The sequence below is a fragment of the Saccostrea cucullata genome, unplaced genomic scaffold (genome assembly GCF_032062105.1).
Source record: "Saccostrea cucullata isolate Sc308-1 unplaced genomic scaffold, CSIRO_AGI_Scuc_v1 ctg3585, whole genome shotgun sequence".
NCBI classification, from domain to species: domain Eukaryota; kingdom Metazoa; phylum Mollusca; class Bivalvia; order Ostreida; family Ostreidae; genus Saccostrea; species Saccostrea cuccullata.
Genome location: NW_026939595.1, coordinates 65,648 through 87,860, shown reverse-complemented (window position 1 = coordinate 87,860; position 22,213 = coordinate 65,648). Strand labels below are relative to the sequence as shown.

At 31.4% G+C, this 22,213-nt stretch overlaps 1 long non-coding RNA gene across 1 annotated transcript; it reads left to right on the top strand.

Annotated features, from left to right (window-relative positions):
• Positions 1 to 16,915: 16,915 nt before the first annotated feature.
• LOC134253425 (uncharacterized) lies at positions 16,916 to 19,360 on the top strand. Its single transcript, XR_009989127.1, has 4 exons — positions 16,916 to 16,989; positions 17,128 to 17,303; positions 18,075 to 18,161; positions 19,270 to 19,360. It is a non-coding gene; the product is annotated as an uncharacterized LOC134253425 (long non-coding RNA).
• Positions 19,361 to 22,213: the final 2,853 nt, after the last annotated feature.

The window sequence follows — 22,213 nt, the reverse complement described above, 5'->3', positions numbered from 1 at the left end:
TTTTGGTTTGTACAATTGGGTTTCCGTACAAAAATGTATTAAAATGTTTATCACATATGAGCATAACAAAACAAAATCAATTGATCAAAATATTTGTAATTGAAATCATTATTCGAAAAATGTTAAATCATGAAACATATTTTTGGAAATTTCATGTGACTGACAATATTGTTTTTTACTTTTGCCACATAAGGTCTTGCAGGTGTACATTCTCCTTTCCTTTATAGTCATTGTGTTCCTTTAGGAAAAACACTTATATTTATAGATGTCGGAGAGAAAGAAGTGTTGTGAAGGACATCCATACGTAAAATTCATACAGCTAGTTTGATCCAAATTCCCGCTTTCATAGACCTCTATACAATTTCCTATGCAGACAAAATAAACATTTGAATAAATGTTAAGCAGAGTTATGAAAATCATTATATGAAAGATAGATACCTTTTTCATAAAAGCCAACTCTTGACTGATAACAGAATTCCACTAGACTTGACCTCTCGTTATTAGGAACACAGATGTACTGACTCCGCCCATTCTCATCCACACCACACCCCAGTCTGGTAGCGGAAGTTGTGTACTCTGTCTTGTTAAGGGGACAGGAGCTCACAATGTAACCAAAGTCGGAGAAATCCATCTTTGTCATGTATCTGCAAATACGACAATATTGCAAATCTATTAAATTAATACAATAAGTATGGTACGTTACATTATTTTCCATGAATTCTTTTAATATTTCAGGGTATTATCGCCGATTCCTGGAGAGTAATTCATAAAAACAATATACAATGTAGCATCTTCACTGACCCACTGCTACATGTACTGGTATGTTAAAAGCCTTCACCAATTCGTTATTCATTTTATTTTAATAACATAAAAACTACATTGTATAAAGAAAAGGACTGGGGCTTATTCCTGTTAATCAAAAAAATGATTTTTTTAACCATGACTCATATCATGTTATTTTTTTTTTGTGTTTTTTGTTTGTTTAAAAGGTCTCTTGTTTTGATAGCAATCACCCGAACTCCCGAAAATATTTTTGCATGTGCCTTCCTGAATAACAAAGCATACATTTCTTTTTTGTCAATCTTCTTGATATTCACGGGGTTAACACTCCATATTTGTATTGCTCAATTTTTATTTATTTTCCCTTTTGTGAAAACATTTTTTTCCCATTTAAATCAGTTCATAAGGATAATAAATATTAAGATGTTTGCGAATGACATTTTAAAAAGAAAATTTAACAAAATTTGATACGAATACGTTTGTGTACCAAGCAATTTTCTTGTTTCTGAATAAATTGTTAATGTTTATTTTTAACATGTGTCTTGTATTGAGATGTCAGACATTTGCTAGACTTTTCTCCTTGAATGCGTATTTAAATTTACATAGATATGGTAGTCTGTAAATGAAAATCTAGCATATAGCAAATAAAAAAATACAACAAATCTTCTGCTTACAGAGTCGTATTGTATATGTATAGGGCTTACATACCGGTGGAAAAGAGAAAATGCATTTCTGAAAGTAAAAAAATAAATAAATAAATCATCAATTAAAAAAGATTTCAATAGCATGATTCATAAATATATTTTCAAAAGTATATATATGAATTTTATTTGTGTTTACATAAAAAAAGTTATCCATAAGACGTGTATGTCGTTCAATAGACAATGACCCTTGAAAGGCGATTCTAAGATTTTAACGCCTCGTATTGTCACAATTTGCGTTCAGGGATGTTACATACCGACGTCTTATTAATGATATTGAATCTAAAAATGCTTGTCTAATGAATATTTCTTCCCTATCGTGAATGTCTCCTTTTTCAGGTTCCCCACTATTTAACTTTAAAAGGATCCTATTGAGAAATACCTAATTCCTAATTAGCTATAACCTTATACCGAAACCGGGCCAATTTACACTTCGGCCTCAAAATTGCCATTGCTGTGTTTTACAATATCCTGCTCCTCATTCCGACAATAATTACCCCCGGCAACCGCTTTCCGAAGAAATATTCATTCATCAAATAAACAAAAAATCGACGCAGAAATTGGTACTTCAGATGTTTTCAACATCAAGCTAATAATACAGTTCGATGTCACTGAAGCAGTATAAGGCGTATTGCAGGACGTCTAGATCTGATGTTATGCATGGGAAAACGATTACGTCAAAAATCAACATATGCCCACTAACCTTGATCTCAAATATTTAAGATCATTAAATTTATAATAAATTTAGTTATTGCATCATATTGTTTCTCTATTTGACTACGTCGACAACTGTAAATTTTTAAAATAAAAATGAAATTAACTAAACAAAAAAAAAAAAAAAAAAAAAAAAAAAACACAATTCACGCAAATGGTAAACAATGTATTTAGAGTAGGCCAATTGCAGATATAGTCAGGATACCTCAATTTGAAAAGGTACAAAAAGACTTTTGTTTATTGAAATCTACTTGTCCCTCTGTCTATAAAACAGGCATTGGTTGCTGTAAATTTCACATATTTCAGTTTGTATATTTTTGGAATATTTATACAAGTTTTACAGCTGTTTTAATGAAGCATCTGATTTTACTCTAATTTACTGATTCTTGACCATTCATTTTCAATACAGTGTCTCGAATAGCCCTTGTTTTCCAGCTTCCCACGATGAAATAATTCAATGAAAAGTGGTCACACAAACTTAAATCAATTCAGTAAAGATTCAATAATGAGAGAAAGTCAAGTTTATGTCATATGACTACTATGTTGTATGTCATCGAGCTAATGACATTATTTATTAAACGTCCCTCGTAGATTTGAATTAAATGTTCAGTTATATTACCTGTAAGATGCTTATTGATAATAAGTTTTATTATACTTTCATGTTAAATACTAAAATCTGATTGGTTTAGACACAGTTAGCAATCCGTTCCATTACCCTGAGCCTTAGCAACGCATGTGACAACGGGTAACACAACGGTAATGCCACATGCGTGGATATTATGCGCGTACGGTTCACCGTAGAATTCTCAAAACGTCAGTGGCGCGTTTGAAGGAACTGGAATAAACTTGACGTCAAATAAAAGTTTGCGTCCGATGCAGTTTACTTGAAAACAACAAACGACAGACGAAACATTCTTGCGTGTGCAGAAATAACGAAAATTTATATGATTAAAGACTCTTTGAGTATCAAAAAAAATGTTATATTTCTATTCTTAAATGAGTATTTTAGAACGAAAATAGCCTTTAATTGTACAGTATATTGTATTTTTTTTTTAATTTACCTTTCTCAGCAACCTTTACCAAGTTTAACTAACACACAATCACACTTCCTTTTGGTATAAAAAACAGGTATAATTTTATTATTTTTTCTACACATATTAAGAACACATTTCACAATCCACCTCATTGAGTAAATATTGACTTCCTATGTGTGACCTTCACATTAGGGTTTGCATTCATATTTTTATTGACTGTTTTTAGCTTCTTTTTATTCTTCCTCCGCGGGGATCCGGGTTAGAATAGGTCCTCAGTACCCCAATGTTTGTCGTAAAAGGCGACTAAATGGGGGCGGTCCTTCGGATGAGACCGTATAAACCGAGGCCCCGTCTCACAGCAGGTGTGGAACGATAAGGATTACTCCCTGCTCAAAGGCCGTAAGTGCCGAGCATAGGCCTAAAATTGCAGCCCTTCACCGGTAATGGTGACGTCTCCTTATCAGTGAAATATTCTGGAGAGGGACGTTCAACAGTATACAATCAATCAATCTTTTTATATTTCTAATTCAGAATTTTCTCTTACTTTGATTTTCTAGCTGTTTTGTTATGTTCTTCTTTTATTTACAGAAAAAGATGAAATATAATATTTAACGTTGCTTAAGATTGTTCATTTTAAAAGATAAACTTTATTTTTATGTAACTGATAAGTAAACCCCGTTTTACCTGTACAAGTAAAATATTGTTCCTTTATTAATTTATAAAATTTACAATCTCATGGAAGTGACGTTAAACATATATCGCGAGCATGCATGCATTTCTAATTTGACAGAAATTAAAGCGGTGAAGGTTCAACAATAAATTAATTAATGTAATATTATTATAGAATGTAAGTATTCATGTGGCATACGTCTCTAGATTAGGGTTACATGTGAGTAAGTGGATCAACATGCAGGTACAATGATAAACACTGTTAGTCTGTAGAGTCATGTAGTAATCATAATATGACTGCTTTGTGGCCCTTTTAGGTATTTTTGTTTTTTGTTTGGGTTTTTTTTTTTGCGCTAAAGCTCAGCCTACAGTTAACAATTATAGCTCCTGGGGTTTCCAGTAAGAACTGTGAAAGAGATCTCTAGTAAAAGGAATGTATTCTGGTGAACAATTTTTGTACCAGTGTGCCACAAGTCCCACCAAAGAAGCATTTTATATTCACCGTTAGCTTAGAATAAACTTGAACAGTTTGTTGTGCGTAATATTTCTATTTTTATTTAATGAACTTTACAGTTCTATATACAGCTTACTCCACTTATATTGAACTCGCTTATTTTGAAATTCCGCTTATTTTGAAATAAAAATAAATCCCCAGTTTTTGACTCTCATATCCTTTGCATTAAACTAACGGTTATATTGAAATCGGCTATATTGAAAAATCGCTTACATTGAAGCCACTGATCGGTCCCCGCTGGTGATAATTAGTTGTTTTCATAACGGTTATATTGAAGTACTCCGTGGCGGCGGTTTATTCCCTGAACGTCTACTCATTATAAAATTATTTAATTATCACACTCAATTAAGAGGCCATCATAGGGGTACAGGTAGAGTTAACCCGTGTTACCTTGATGTGATTATATAAATACTTTAATATTTACTGATAACTTTTGTACTCAAGTTCAAGTTCAGTTAATTTACCCAAACTAAAATATTTTTATAAATCTGGACTTCCTTAACACATGTACCATAAATAAACTTAAAATTAAATACTCGATATATGTAATTGACAGCACCAAACAAATATTTGTTCATACAAGAAATATTTTTTAATTTTAAAAAAATCTCTTCAAAATTCGAAAAACGAACAGTATTACACAAGACATGTGAAGAGAATTTTTGACAACTTATCTTCAAAAATAATTTCAAAAATCTAATTTAATTGTGGTGGGGTTGGGAATTTAAGAGGCCTAAATTTTTACGTTTTAAGCTTGCCGGTAATAAAGGTACAATATTAACATCTAATAAAACATGTCATGAAAAGCCAGATAAGCAGTGTTATTAATTGTTTGCTGAAAATTATCCATGAAAAATATACACCAATTAATATGGATAAAATATTAAAAAAAATAATAATAAAATTTTGCTGTAGAATTCTTGCTTTAATAAATACATGTATAGATAATTCAGGTAAATTCTACCTTTACCCCTTAGAGGGCCCCTTAATTGAGTGTGATAATTAAATAATTTTATAATGAGTAGACGTTCAGGGAACACACCGTGGATGTTGTCATTACGGTTGGTAACAGAAATTATGCCTGACTGACCAGTTGATTTAAAAGGGTGTGAATAATTAAGTTTTCACCTGATGTGTTTTTATAGGCTACTGCATGCTCTTACGAAATAAAATTATTTACTGCTAAATTCTTTGTTTCCATGTATATATTAAATACAGAAGTATTTAGGCTAAAGGCAACACAGTAACCCCCACAGATCTAGAAAAAACTTAACTTTTGAATTAAATACGTACTGTTAATGGCTAATGATAAACCTAAATTCGAAGCTAAGAGATCAACCCGTCGGGAGTACACTTACTAAAAAATACATGCAGCTTTCAGCAGTACTCAACAGTTTGACATCGGTGATTTTTCTCCAAAATGTAAAAATAAATGCGATCGGGGAATAATAATGAAGTTGAAGATTGATAAAAAAGAAAGAAAAAATTATTTATACGTTCAAATACTAACATTTCATGTAATCTGTACACTGTTATAGGTAAACGATGACAAAATTAATTTGTTCGGATTTGTTCTTTAATTAAAATCGGGATTGAACTTGTAATAAAAAAAAATGGCGGCTTCACGATTTCGCTTATATTGAATTATGGATATATTGAAATAATTTTCATGGTCCCCTAAATTTCAATATATCCGGAGTAGGCTGTAATCAGATTATACTGGCAGATATTGATCAATGCTTGAATTGTGTGTGTGCATTCAGGTTTGACGTTTATAGGAGTTTGAATTGCTTTTAAAGTTTTTCTCTGATTAGGATTTTTTGTATGTTATGCATTGTATCTAACATTTTCCCTGAGTATCTGTATGCATTTTTTTCAAATTCAATGATTGACTATACGAATGATGAGCCATTTTATATCTAATGTCATAGACCGTTTACGGTAGCTCAGTCGGTAGAGCGCTCGCTCCGTGATCGGGAGGTTGTGAGTTCGTATCTCGGCTTCGACTGACCTAGTCATTAAAATGGGTGGCAACTGTTCATTTGCCATGCGCTTGGCACTTTGAAGTGAAAGTTGCGGGTCCTTCGGAAGAGGCCTTAAAAACCGAGGCCCCGTGTCAGCGGCAGGCGTTGGCACGATAAAGATCCCTCATTGCTCAATGGCCCTGAGTGCCGAGTAAAGGTCAAAATTTGAAGCCCTTCACCGGCATACGGTGACGTCTCTATATGAGTGAAAAATTTTCGAAAGAGACGTTAAACAATATACAATCAATCAATCTAATGTCAGATGTAATGAAATTGCATGCATTTAATGACATTAAATATTAATAAAATGTACATATTTAGGGGCTATTCAATAAATAATGCCTTCTTTGCTCTGAAAAAAAAAGCAGAAGACACTTTTCAATGATTTAGTCTTAATTATTTAACTTAATATTCTCTTTCAATTAAAACCCATGTCGATATATATTTTTTATCAAACTTCTGACTCCCTTTTGAACTCATTTTTGGGTATGACCCTTAGTGTACTGGAAAATGGCAGAATTTATAATATCCTAGGCTAGTTTCCTTGTTGTGAAAGGTTTTTTTGCAAGTTTGGAAAATGAAACAAGTCAAAATGCGAAAGATCTGGCAAATATTTTCGTTTATCCAAAAAACTTCTTTACTCTTTATGGCGTGCGGATTTGGACGCTGTCATGAAGAAATTTAATGTAGTGGATTCCTGATTCTGGTTCCTTCTTCTCATCAACCTTGAATTTTTTGGCAAAAAATTTGCTTTCTTGACTCTTCCAAAAACTACACTACCTCCCCAAATAAATTGGAAAATTTACTTGAAAAAGATGTTACTGGTTCATGTAATCTTGCAACCAAGCTCAATGATAAACTTGATGACTTTAACCTATATATCGTCAATTTCCCTTACTTTCTTAATCACCTGCTTACGGAATTAATATACTCGTACAGTATATATCAGTTGATTCGATATGCAAGGTCAAATTTGTTGGTATCCAATTAAAGATCTTGCCACAAGGAATACAGTCATATGTATGAAAGACCTAGCATCGACCATTCCAAATTCATAGCCAAAGTAATTGATTGGATATTTGTGTTAAAGTCAAGTGAAGTTACTGAAACTGTAGCACATGCTGTAGAAAAGACACAAAATAGAAGTGAGAAAATGTCGACATCAGTCATCTATGACTGAAGTCGGAGATTGTGTCTATTCTACAATTTCTGAGGAAAATGGTGTTGTCTGGCTCATTCAATTATCACTCCATTTGCAGACTACCAGGTAATCTTTGGTTTTATCAATACTTTGTGCCTGAAAAAAAAATTAATGATAAAACATTTTAATTTATCATAAAGATTTCAGTGCCTAAAAGATACTTTTAAATTTGTGCAAAGTGAAATATAAAGATACAATAAAATTCAGATCGTGCTCATCCTAATAATATGAATTGTTTACTTATTCAAAATGCATATACTTTGTCAATTCTCATTTTCAGGTTCCAATCTGAAGTATACATAGAAAGAGCAAAATCTTTCTCATTCATATAAACACTTACTACCTGTGATCCAGAAAACTGTCCTGATTGTTTAGTCCAACATAAGATGGATTTCAATCTGATACGTTTTTCTGAAAATTTGAATGAACAGTGCAGGCATGTCTTTGTTTGAATATCTCGACTCTGCATAGTCATCAAAACTTTGGACTGTTGTGAATTATTCAGTCTATAAAAACATAATTTTGTAAGTAATAAAAGTATAATCAAATATTCTATGCTTCATTTATAATTACAATTTTATGAATGTTTGTTTATTCTTTCAAATGGTGAGATTGTTCAGTATTAAAGGTGCTTAGACACAGATTTGCAGTTAATATTTTCTCAAATTTTCTGTACGAGCCACATCACTTACAATTACCTGAATAGCTTTGACCATGCAGTTCTTTACCAGATTTCCCCCTTGTTATACCTTTTGTGACACAACCTAATCCCTGTGGTCATAATTTGAACAATGTAAAATCTACACTACCAATGGTGGCAGGGATACTCAGGCCTTCGTTTAGCGACCTTAAAAGAAAAACTAAATCATATTTCACGTTTTGAAGGTAAACCAGATTATCTTATTCTACATTGTGGGGGTAATGACCTTGGAAGCAAACTGTTATACGAGATCAGAAATTTAGTTTCCTCCATTGTTAATTTTATTTTGCAAAAGTTCAAGGGAATAAAGATTATCTGGTCATAAATTTCACCAAGAAATGTCTGGAGATTTTCTAAAGACGTCAATGCTATGGAAAGAGCTCGTATCAGACTTAACAGTTTTGCAGCTAATTTAGTTTTAAGAAATGGTGGGTTGTATATAAAATATAATGATATTAAGAAAAATCACAAGGAATTATTTAAAGAAGATGGGGTACAACTGTCAGAGTTAGGTAACAGTTTTTAAACACTTTACAGGGAGCTTTGGAAAAGTTTAGTCAGGGAGGGGGCCTGTTTACCCGGATAGTTAAATAGAAAGGTGGACACTGGTTTATAGGTGCCACATCCCCATTTTGGTGGCGGATTGCGTGGCACCTTTATTATTATCAAGAAAAGAAAATGAACATTTGCATAAAATTCTATGACATCTATCAAACTTTGACCGCCGTTTCCCGGGGTCAAGGTAACTTAAAGTAAATAATGTTAAACTGTTAATCAGCGTCCGCCGTTTCCTGGGGTTTTGCTGATTATGGATGTTGACTGAACAGTTGAACAGTTGAAGTTCAGATATGTGTTGAACAGTTGAAATACAAACGAGTTGCTTTGGTATTTGTATTGAACAGTTGAATTTGAACATTGAGTTGATGTTGTGATGTTGATATGTGGTTGATGTTGTGATGTTGATATGTTGTGGCTTGCCCAAGCTGAAACGGCATCCAAAATTTAAATTTGAAATACGAAGCCGTGCCCACTTATACGCCACAGTTAGGATATAATAAATTCAATAAGTTTAGAATTTTGTGTTGTTGTCTTTTCTTCGATAAATGACCATTATAGAACTTAATACAAAGACTTGATGAAAACAAATACATGCATATTTTAATATTATAAAAAATTTTGAAAAAAATTATCAAAATATGTCATCTATTGAAAACTGTTTTGATGTCCCTAGGGTGTTGATAGTTGATACTACACATAAATGAAAAAAATAAAAATGCACTTTAGATCTCTAGCTTGTTATTTATTTGCCAAATGCATGTATTATGTACATGAAATGATATAAATTTAAAATGAAAGTAGGAATAAAATATTTTTACTTTAGTTACTATGTAAACTAGCTGTTATTTTCTTTTTGGTATTATTTCACCTAATTGTTTAACCATATTCATGTTCTTTCATAATAATAGAAACACCCCTTTACATTTTTCACACATGGGCTTACCTACAAACCGTTACTGAACACGAACGGTTAACCATGAGCACTTACTAGAGAGCTGTTGTTATAATGTCAGCAATATCACGCGTTTTGAAATACATATATTTGTAGCATTTGTAGACACTTCTTTCTTGTGTGTAAATAAGCTAGTAAAACAAAAACAACTGCAAAAAATACCATAGAATATATAAACAACTTACGTTTTACGTTTCATCATGTCAACAGCCATTCTCCACAAGTTGTACTTCGTTAGATTCGGACTAATTTCTCGTAGTTTATGATTAAATTTGTTATATGCTGTTAAATTTATTTTAATTCAAAGTAAATGTTATATTATCAATAAAAAACGATTTAATTCCTTGAATTTTCAACGATTTTTGAAAATTTACTTTGCAAAGGACGACTACTCCCTTCGAAAAATGGTTTCCGGCCCCGTAATCTAGACGCTTATGGACGAGTTGACCATGTTAAATCTCCGTAGACTTTGAATTTGCCGCCGTGTGTGTACACTGGTTGACCTCGAGGGTTTGGATAAAAGGAGGAAAGTTGGGAAAATAAATGATCTATTGATTGAAACTTGGTTGAAAGCCAAGGTATTTATATATTTTGAGATATTATGCAAAAAGTGCTTACAGTAGCTTGGTGGGACAGACTATGGTAGTGCTCATCGACTATATTTTCGTTCTTAACAAAAGAGCTTAACGTATTTACTTATCTATAAGGGGTTTAGGTTGGATGAATTTACTTGTTTACAATAAGAAATTTATATATACATGCATTTTTCTCTTTTGGATTAAAAATACGTCAATAAACCCCTAAAAGTATTTTTGGACTATTTGAAGTATTTTAAAACGCTTCAATATTTTTTTTACAGACGCTTGATGCTTTACACCATTCTTTACTTGATTATGTAACTATACTCTTAACTACCACGCAAATCATGTTAAGAGGGAAATCATATATATACATCACTGGTGTGCAAGTTTCATTTCAGTTCATTTCATTTTATTCAGGTAAAAATATCACAGAATGTCATGATTAACAAATTAAAACATTAAAGACTAGCATACTACTAGAAAAAAGAAATACACACACATTATCTCAGCACTATGCTAATTAAGAAAGATCAATTTAACATATATCTGTAATTATTATTAAATACATTGCATGACATACAGTTGATAAATATTACCTAAGGATAGCCCATAAAAGCCTTATTAAAAAGCTTATTTCCAATGGGGTCCTCAAATAACAGCCATGTTAGTAAACAAAAAATAAAATTACATAAACATTGGAATTTAGGCAGGTACTTTTATGAGTATAGCATAATGCTTTGAAAAATGACGTGTTTACAGTAGCATGTTTTGTCTTGGTAGTTATCACAAAATGCTTATGATACTAAAATAATAAATAAACAATAAAATTAGACAAGCTTTTTATGTAGTAACACTAGTATTTGTAGATAAATAAGATTTTACAGCTTTCTTAAAACTTTGTTTTGTTTTCACCTCTTTAATCTCCAAGGGCAATGTATTCCAAGCTTTGATTGCATTATAGAAAAAACATGAAGACTCTTTCCCTTTTATCTTTGGTATAATAAAATTCTTATTTGTTGCACTTCTTGTGATATTATTATTTAATACAAAATGTTCATGGAGGTAAGCTGGTGCATTACCATGATATATATTAAAAACATGATTTAATCTTAATTGTTTAGCCCTATCCTCCACTCTTAACATATTTAGAGAGTTTAAAATATTATTAGAAATACTCTCTCTAGGACTAAGGTTTAAAATGAACCGTACTACTTTGTTCTGGGTTACTTGTAATCTGTTCTGGAAAGTTGAAAAGGAATACTAAAAATAGTTGCTCAAAACTTTCCCGTTTTTTCAACTGTTCAATGATGAATTATGTAAGAGTCCAAGAAAGAAAATATAGTTTAAATCTCAAGTATTAATAAATCTTCATGAAGGTATACACCATTGTTTTATTCTGTTTTTATTCAGTCCTCATTAACAATTGGCAATACATCTGAGGCATATCTTTACATAAACTATTTCTTCTTAGTTTCCCACTACAGCATCGTTATTCTTGACAGGATACACGATACGATAGGATACACGCACGATACGATAGGATTTAGTGCATCACGATATTCTTCTAGAAAAATTAAATCATTACAAATTTGACCAAACAGCTATAAAATGGTTTAAGTCATATCTTTACGACAGGACCCAGTGTGTTAAATTTGGAACATGTGTCTCCAATATTCAACCCGTCACAGCAGGAGTGCCACAAGGGTCAATTCTGGGCCCTCTTTTATTTTTATTGTACATAAATGACCTTCCATTACATGTAAACAATTCAAATATTGATATGTTTGCTGATGATGTTACTCTGTATTCAAATAATCATAATGCACGATGTTTAGAAAATACGCTAAATGCAGATCTTTGTAAGATTGAAAAATGGTGTGCTCAAAATCAAATGGTCTTAAATGTAGATAAAACAAAATGTATGTTAATGGGAACACAGCAAAGAAAATCAAAATTAGATAATCCAAATTTACAACTTTATGCCTCAGACAAAACAATTGAAATTGTTGAAACTGGAAAAATTCTTGGTGTACATATTGATGATAAGTTACAGTATGCAAATCATATTGACTCAGTTTGTAAAACGGTTAATTATAAGTTATTTACGCTTCGTAGGATTAAGAAATTTCTCCCTCTTCATACCAGGAAACTTTATTACAACGCTTATATTTTACCATCTTTTAACTATTGTTTGACTGTTTGGGGTAATGCCCCCAAGCAGGACATGGACAGACTATTTAAATTACAGAAAAGGGCAGCAAGGATTATCCTTGATGCAAGTCCTGATTCTTCTTCTAAACCACTGTTTGAGAAACTTGGGTGGTTAACAGTTTATGAACTAGTTGATCTATACAAATACATATTATTATACAAAATTTTCAGTGGAATGACCCCCGAATATCTTCGTAATTTATTTGAATTTCAGTCTTCAACTTCTTATAACCTGCGATCCGAAACTAATTATGATCTTAGATTACCAAAATTTCGTACAAACTTATTCAAGACCTCTTTTCAGTATTCAGGTGTACATCTGTGGAATAAACTTCCCCAACACATTAGATTCTCTCATTCTCTACGAACATTCAAGCGTAATGTGGAAAATTACATTATCAGCTGTCGTACAATCATTTGAGCATAATAAGAGTTCAATATCGTATATTTTACTGTTATTGTTAAGATGTGTCTGTATTTGAACACTCTATTCATAATTCAGTGATTGTAATTCTCAAACCTATATAACATGTACTTAATTGTATGTGATTATGATGATTTGTATCTTGATGAAGTGTATATATTTTGTATTTGATATATGTACATATATATAGAGGGCCCTGGGGAAGAATAGTGCATGCACTAACCAGGTTACCTTCTTTAAATAAAGTTTTATTATTATTATTATTATTATACATGCACGATAGGACAGGATACACGCACGATAGGATAAACACAAAACACGATAAACGCAAAACACGATAGACCTGATAAACGATCTTCACGATGGGATAAACACAAAACCTGATAGGATTGTTTCAAAATACGGAACGTTTTCTGACAAGACGAAAAGATTATTTTGTTTACTTATTGCAATATTTTAATTACTTGCAAAGCTTCAAATCTAAATTATAAAGTACATTTAATTATAATAACAAAACAATTGAGATCACTTGTAATTTTACAAAAATTCTTTACATGTATTTATATAAATTTTTTGGCAATGATTACTCGTAAATGGATTATTATGAAATGCAGACTGTATTTTTTTTTAACTTCTACTCAAGGTGTTGATTTCTTGTGTAAATGTTGAAATTCTCATCTTAAGGTTGAACCATGACTCACTTAATTATAGATGTTTGAACATACATGTAATTGTTGCACAAATATCCCGTACATAATTATGTGCCGTTTCTCATGGGTTCTATTTTAAATTTTTAAAACTGGATCAATGTCTTAAATGCTTCGTTGTTATTTTTTTTAAATCAAGATTTTAAATAAGTGTGCATACATGCAGATCAGAGGCGAAAACACATTCCTGATAGTAGAAGACGATTATTCGGGAGAAAATGAATATTCCATAAAAAAAAAAACACATCCCAATCCCCTGCTAATTATTATTAAAATTTTTCGGAGGGGGTGGGAGGGGGTACGTATACACCGTGACCTACCGAAAATCATCCTCTAGTGACTGTGACAAATTCAATAAAATCTTATTAATATTTAATTTTTACCTAAAAAAAAATATCCCACAATTCGATGAATTAAAAAAAAAACCAGGGAACCTATTATTTCATTTTCAAAAAATTAATTTTGATTCTCTGCTTGACTATGATATGATTATTTTCTTAATTCAATTTATTATTAATTATTTAATTAATCAATTAAATTATTTATATTTTCGTTATTTTCATTCCACGCTTTAATATTTCTTTTAATGATGGAAAACTAAGGAATAAAACTTTCTTTTCTCGTTCTTGGTTATAATAATCTAATTTTAGTTAACAAAACGAAAAAGAAACTCGGAATACCTCGGTAGTTTCTTCCCGTAGTAAAGATAAAAAGCGAGGGATTCTGGATATACACGATAAACGCAAAACACGATACACGATAGAACCTGATAAACGATCTACACGATAAACGCAAAACACGATAAACGGAAAACACGACAGAAAAAGGAAAACACGATAAACGGAAAACACGATACGATAGGATACGATAGGATACACGCACGATACGATAGGATACACACACGATACGATAGAATACACGCACGATAGGACAAGATATATTTGTAAACAATAACGATGCGGGTACTGTACAAGTATTACACTGTTTGCTGTTGAAACAGTTAAACAACTCTATTCCTGTTCATTTCTACGAACGTTGATTAAGGTTTAGCATTTTTCGCCATATCCTGCACACTACACACACAATATTAAAGCACAATATTCCTCGAAATAAAATTTACAATTTGAATGTAAAACTTGAAAACACGACCACCACATGCCCCTCATGAATTTACAGTCACAAACTGCCTTTTTTTCCGAATTATTTACAGAATATTAACCATATGATGCAAGTATAGAATACAACACAAGTAATGACATTACAAAAGGCAGTCCATGAATGCGTTCATGTCTGTTACTAATTGATACTGAGATGCGAAAAAATAACTTCACTGATAGCTGTCATGGTAGTCTGGTCCGATTTAAAGAAAAAAAAATACTTCTAACGGCAAATAATTATTATTTGGTCCAGCATAGTTTTTTTAACCTATTTTGAGTATGCTGAATCCGAAAAAAATATGCTGGCCTTCATGAAAATGACGTTAAAGAGGTCAAAATGGCGATTCAAAATGGCGGACATCCAATTTTTCAAATTTTTTCTTAGTGTCTTTAAAATTGGAGAAGTAATGAGTGAATATCTAACTCAGTGTAATAAAACTAAAGAAAATATAATAGGATGCTAACTTTATTAGTTTAAGGTACTTGTTTACTCACGATATTTTAACAACAACGGGTCGCCATACTTACAAATGTCGTAAATTTAACAAGTTGTGTAAATGAATAGTTTTGTATTTTAAACTATATAATTATAAGAGTAAAATATTACATATAAAACTAATATTTGTGGGTTTTTATGTTCTAATATTTATAATTTATCGAAAATATACTGTTTACGACATATTCCGCATCAGCGCGGTAAATGTAAACAATGGCGTCTGACATCGTCAATGTAGCATGGCACACTGGAAAAACAAGGTTTTTCAAAGAAAACATCGCAATACAGGAAAAATTCTCACTTGTCACGAATCGCTGGGTAGAAATTTGGGTTGATTTAGACCATAATTATGACGTGAATGATGAATCGATCTACCGGGGTGAGACTGGACATGATCATGATGACAACGTACCAGAACCTGCATGTATGATGTAGAGACGTTCCCGCCTCCTTCAACATTGAACAACAGAAAATTCGAGGTAATGCTTAAGACTAAAATCTATGATTTCTTTTGTGTTCTCTATGTTTTAATATAAATAAATCTTTCGGCACAAATATCATTGCACACAGCAGTACATCTATATATATAATTATATACCGATAAACACTGATCAAGATATCGAGGGATAGGCCTATAGAATCGAACCAAATCCATCAGCTGCTAATCTGACGTACGATGTCAGTGACATCAACTGGGAACTACTGAATCACTTTCAATGCATGAATAGAAATGATATGTAAACTAGTAATGATTGCATTGACTGCCATTTTTTAAAAATTCTTCTATGAATTATGAAAAAGAATTTTAAGATTGGTACAATTTTATTGCATGATCAATGCGTAATTTTTATAATGTACAGTATTGATCATTTAACTTAAACAACACTTTTTTTTTATTTCTTAAGATATGACACTGCATTGAGTAAAGGGAGAAGGTGGTAGAACTAGGGGTCTTAGCAGATGGCTACTCAGGTTGTGGAGTTTGTGGCATTCCTCTCCATCTTTCTTATACCATGGGGATATTAACTTGTGGCTTAAATTGGGTTCATTCCTGAAAGTCCAGTGTCAGAATACAGCATGTCAACATATATAAGGCCATAATAAATAAATAGCTAGATTCTCATCTGAATTTTTTTAAAATTGAGGCGGGCGGGCAGCTTTTATTTTATATTTTATATTTTTTCAATTTTGCAGATTTATTATCGACCTGGTCAATCGGTGTAATTTTATCTATATTACCCAAATAAAGGTCATAGTAAAGGTTCAATTATCTCTTACTCCACATAATCACCAATCTTTTTCAACCAATGACCCTTGTTTAAAATATATACACATTACACATGTATTACAGCAATTTCCATCTTTTCAGCTGTCAAAATCATGTCGACGTTCGCGGGAACATGAGGAAAATGGTAGATGAATACCGATCCCGATCAGAATTAAGATGAAGAAAAACAGAAATAAAAAAAATCAAGGCCTTTATTTTATGGCTTAAATAAATTTCTACTGGAAAGCACCGTGGAAAGATATGGGATGCAAATACCAAGCTTGCTTAACACAGGACAGGTACATATTTTATTTTGCATTTAATTTTTAATTACGTACAGTACTGTACAGTACATATATAATGAAAGCACCAGGTTAATGTAAGAAAAATCATTTGTTCTATATTTCACAAATGCATTTGAATTATATATTTTTAAGGAATGGTGCATATAAGCATGGGGCTTTCTCAGGTGAATGCACTTTTAACATCATTAAATATCCCCCCAATCAGTTTTTGGACTCTGCAAAACAGACAACATGAAACAGGACCAGTTCTGGAGAATACTACAGTAGAAAGTACCAGAAGCAGCCTTCATGATGAAATTCAGGCAACTGTAAGTATGTATAGAGAAAATAAAATGCCCATTGTAATATGATTTTTTTTAATATTTAGGACACTAGAATATATTTGATTTAAATGAAGTTATAATGTTCCTATCAGAATTAAAATTAATAGATGACATCATTAAAAATTTTAGTACAGTAAAACTCATTCAGTAGGAATATGTTTATACAGAATTCACAGATATAGTGAAGTTTTTCGGGGTCCCCAGCAAAAATTCTGAACATTTGTTTGTAAAATTATATTGTTATAATGAATTCTGATGTAACAAATTTATTGATATAGTCAACTATTTTGAGTCCTGTAGAGGTTTTGAAAAAAATGAAATTCACATCTTTTTTAATGAATTTTGAAAATTGATATATAGTGAACTGACTATTTTTGTTAAGTATTTGTTTATAAAATTCAATTCATAATGAAACCATAGTTATCCAAGTAATGTTTTGTAACAACTGCTTTTCTTACATATTCGATAAAAATACTTGATGGAAAATGTGTAAATTGCAATTGCTTTATACAATTATACAAATTCGTGATACTGATATAACCAGTAATGCAAGTTTTAAAATTCACAGGTCCCCAGGACTTCGCTTACTGTATTTCTATTCTCCAATTTATGCATCTTTAACATTTAGAAGTTAATCCTATACATGTAATTTTCAGATTTAAAAAGTATACATTTTAAGAGATTAACCACAATCAAGGTAAGAAAACCCAATAATTAGCTTCATGTTTCTGATAGTCTCCTTATGATTTTTTTTAGGAATTAAAGGTACAGTCAAGCTAACAGTCAGTGTTGATGCAGGTTGGCAGAAACCAGGCAATGGGCCATCCTTTGATAGCCTCTCTGGTATGCTGTGCATTTTTTTGTGCCTAGATCGATAAATCAGGGTGTATACTGTTTTTGTCTCGTCTGTCTGTTGTCAACCTTTACCTCACCATAACTTTTGAACACTCCACTAATTAAGCTCTAGCTATCAAATGACACCAAGGTTAATTACATTGTGACCTTGACTGTGACCTATAAGCTTTTTCAAACTTTTGCCATAGGAGATAGAGACTTCATATTTGGTATGCATACCTCACTAATAATGCTCTTTCAAATGACACCAAGGTCAATGACCTTGTGACCTGGACTGTGACCTTTATGCCAAAAATAGCTTATTGGAACTTAGTTGCCACCGGGTTGTGTTTCACAAGCACATCTTGTTTCTTTTAAAAGGAATGTAATGTTTAACAAAGTAAAATTCTAATTCTTTATAAAATATTTATATATTTGATAATAAATATATTTCATAACAAATATACATGTATATATTTACATTCAGTGTAATTTTTCTTATGAAATCTATTAGAAATCCACGACGTTCAAATTTCTATAACACACGCGAAACCTTGTCACCGCGCGTGAGAATACACAGTAGGAACTAAATGCATTTTCAATACTCTAAGAACATCAAAATGTAAAATGTTTTATTTCAATTTAATGAAAAACTTTAACCCTGAAAAATTAACGTAAAAATTAACGTAATGTGCGTTAAGAATTAGTTTGTCACTTTTTTCCTCGCAATGTTTGTTTGCGTCATTTAAACTTTGCAACGTCATCTAACGTCGTTTGACGTCACAGACAGCTCTTACATCTATCAACCACGACAGTTTTGAAGGGCTCTAAATTCACATTTAAGATTAACGAAATGAGCAATTATGGAAAGGAAAAATTAGAGAATGTAAATATAACCATTGAATTCATATTTTGGGATGTCTTCAGTCCTATAACACACCTTGCCGTGCCGACAAATTACCGCGCTAACGCGCGGTATTCAGTTTGTCGGCACGGCCAGGTGTGTTATAGGACCGAAGACATCCCAAAATATGAATTCAATGCTTAAATGAATATAACAAATTTATTCCTTTAATAAGTCAAACTGCATAAATGTTAATTTGAAACATATTTTTAGGTCATTGCTCCATGACTGAATCTCAGACAGGCAAAGTCATTGATTATGAAATCAGAACTAAATGTTGCACAATATATGAGAATGCTATTAGAAATGGAAAAGACCTCAAAGATCATGACCGCTGAAAAAACTCTTATCACCATGAGAGGAAAGTCAACCTGTTTCAATTTTCAAGTGCACTTGGTTCTTTTTTAAGCTTTATGGAGAAGCAAGGAATCTATTTTCAGTTGGCCACATATCAAATGTTTTGATTTTCATGTCCTTTTTCATACTCTAGATTCTTGTTCACTGTTAGATCGAATGTCAAAATGTGTACAAGGTTTTTTTTTATCAAAATGTGTACAAGGTTTTTTTTTTTTGAGATATTACCAGATTTCTATTCAAACTTGTCCATCCCAGTTTGTGTTCATATAACCGGCAATATTTATCAGAAGTGTTGCTAAAATGTACTTACAATGCACATGATGCTGTAGAAGATGTTTCAGCTTTGCAAAGTTTATATGACACTGTTCATTTTTGTGATGATGAACATTCATCTTGTACATTTACATTTACATTTCAGTATGCTTTGAGTGTCCATGTAGTATTACATGTAATTACCAGAAAGTTGTAGATAAAAACATACCATTCTTTCAATGTTTGATTGATAAAAATCTTCTGAGTGTCAGAATGGCAAGGAAGAAGGCCAGTAGTGGCCTAAACATTGATTGTCTCAGATAAGCACAATCTAGAAGTTTTGATAGGTTTAATGATAATAATATTTTATGAAACAGAAAAAATTCAGGTTATTTGTAACAAAATATCTCAAAATTGTGATCATTGACACACACTTTGTGTTTCATTTTTATTTCCTATAGAATGCTTTCTTTATATATAAATTAACCAATAAGAGTTTTTATCAGTCAAATTTTTAGAATATTTGAATGAAAAAAGGTTCATTTTTATGCATAAAATGTTATGAAACAGAGGAAATTCAGGTTATTTATAACACAATATCTCAAAATTTTGATCATTGACACCCACTTTGTGTTTCATTTTTATTTCCTATAGAATGCTTTCTTTATATATAAATCAACCAATAAGAGTTTTCATCAGTCAAATTTTCAGAATATTTGAATGAAAAAAAGGTTCATTTTTATGCATAAAATGTTATGAAACAGAGGAAATTCAGGTTATTTGTAACACAATATCTCAACATCTTGATCATTGACACCCACTTTGTGTTTCATTTTTATTTCTTATAGGGTGCTTTATATATATATATAAATTAACCAAACAGAGTTTTCATCAGTCAATTTTTTAGAATATTTGAATGAAAAAAGGTACGTTTTTATGCATAAAATGTTATGAAACAGAGGAAATTCAGGTTATTTGTAACACAATATCTCAAAATTTTGATCATTGACACCCACTTTGTGTTTCATTTTTATTTCTTATAGGGTGCTTTCTATATGTATAAATTAACCATTAAGAGTTTTCATCAGTCAAATTTTTAGAATATTTGAATGAAAAAAGGTTCATTTTTATGCATAAAATGTTATGAAACAGAGGAAATTCAGGTGAATTGTAACAATATATCTCAAAATTTTGATCATTGACACCCATTTCGTGATTAATTTTTATTTCTTATAAGATGTTCTCTGTATGTATACAACAACCAATAAGAGTTATCATCAGTCAAATTTTTAGAATATTCGAATGAAAGAAGGTTCATTTTTATGCAGAAAATGTCATGTTACAGAGGAAATTCGGGTTACAGAAAATAAAAACATGATTGATTTCTGAAATGATTTTTTGTTATTTTTAAGATAACACCTTAATTGATAAAATAATATGGTAGAATGTTTCATTTACACGCTCGCAAGAAAAATTATAGTAAAAGATTGAAGTAACCTTAAAAAATCCATATCTACAATGGTGAATTCATGCTTTAATTTCATTGGCCAATAGCAAAAAAAGTAGGTCATTGACCTACATGTTTTAAAGTAAATTTTGTCAATACGAACATGTGTCTTGCTAATTTAATAGACGAGTTTTAATTATCATCAGTGGATTTTTTTTTCCTTCTGAGTAAACAAGTACCTTAACTCAGAAAATTTAGTCATTTCTACACTTAATTCGAATTTTCTCTGATTTTTTTGTCTATTGTTTCAATATTCTTTTTTGTTTATGATTTAACATTTGCAAATATCATTGCACTGCAGATTTGTATTTTTTCCCTCTGCATCTCACTATATTACAATTGAATTATGGTGCAGTTGTAAGTTAAAAGTCAAAATGGCGATTCAAAATGGCGGATATTCATCTTTTTTCTTCAAATTATTAAATTCTTAATGTCGTTTATATTGGAGAAAGGATTTTTGAATGTCTTACTGAGCATAGTACAACTATGTACAATGACAATAGAACACTAATGTGATCATTTTACTCATACTTCTCTTTCTAAGGAAGAAATTCTTCAAAATCACCTGTCAGTTTTGAATACTTTTAATATTCCACAGAGCCAAAATGAATTTGAACTACCATATATATATATTGGATTCCGAAACTTCATAAGAATCCTTATAAACAAAGATACATTGCAGGTTCCAGTAAATGTTCAACCAAGCCTCTTTCGTTACTTCTCACTAAAATATTGACAGTAGTGAAGGAAAAACTTCAAGAGTACTGTAGAACTATATATTCAAGAAGTGGTGTAAATCAGATGTGGATACTTAAAAATTCTATGTACTTATTCAATCACTAGTTAACATGTGCATGGTAAATAATATGCTGTTTTTTAATTAAGTCGTATTTGCGCAATTATTATATATAGCTTAATGTGTGCCGACGCGATTTAAAAGACCTATATAAAAAGAAGAACATGATAAGATCTGCTCCTATCTAATAACAGTGGAATATCCCTTTACCTTACTTATTGCCTCCTAATATAAGAAATGCGCGT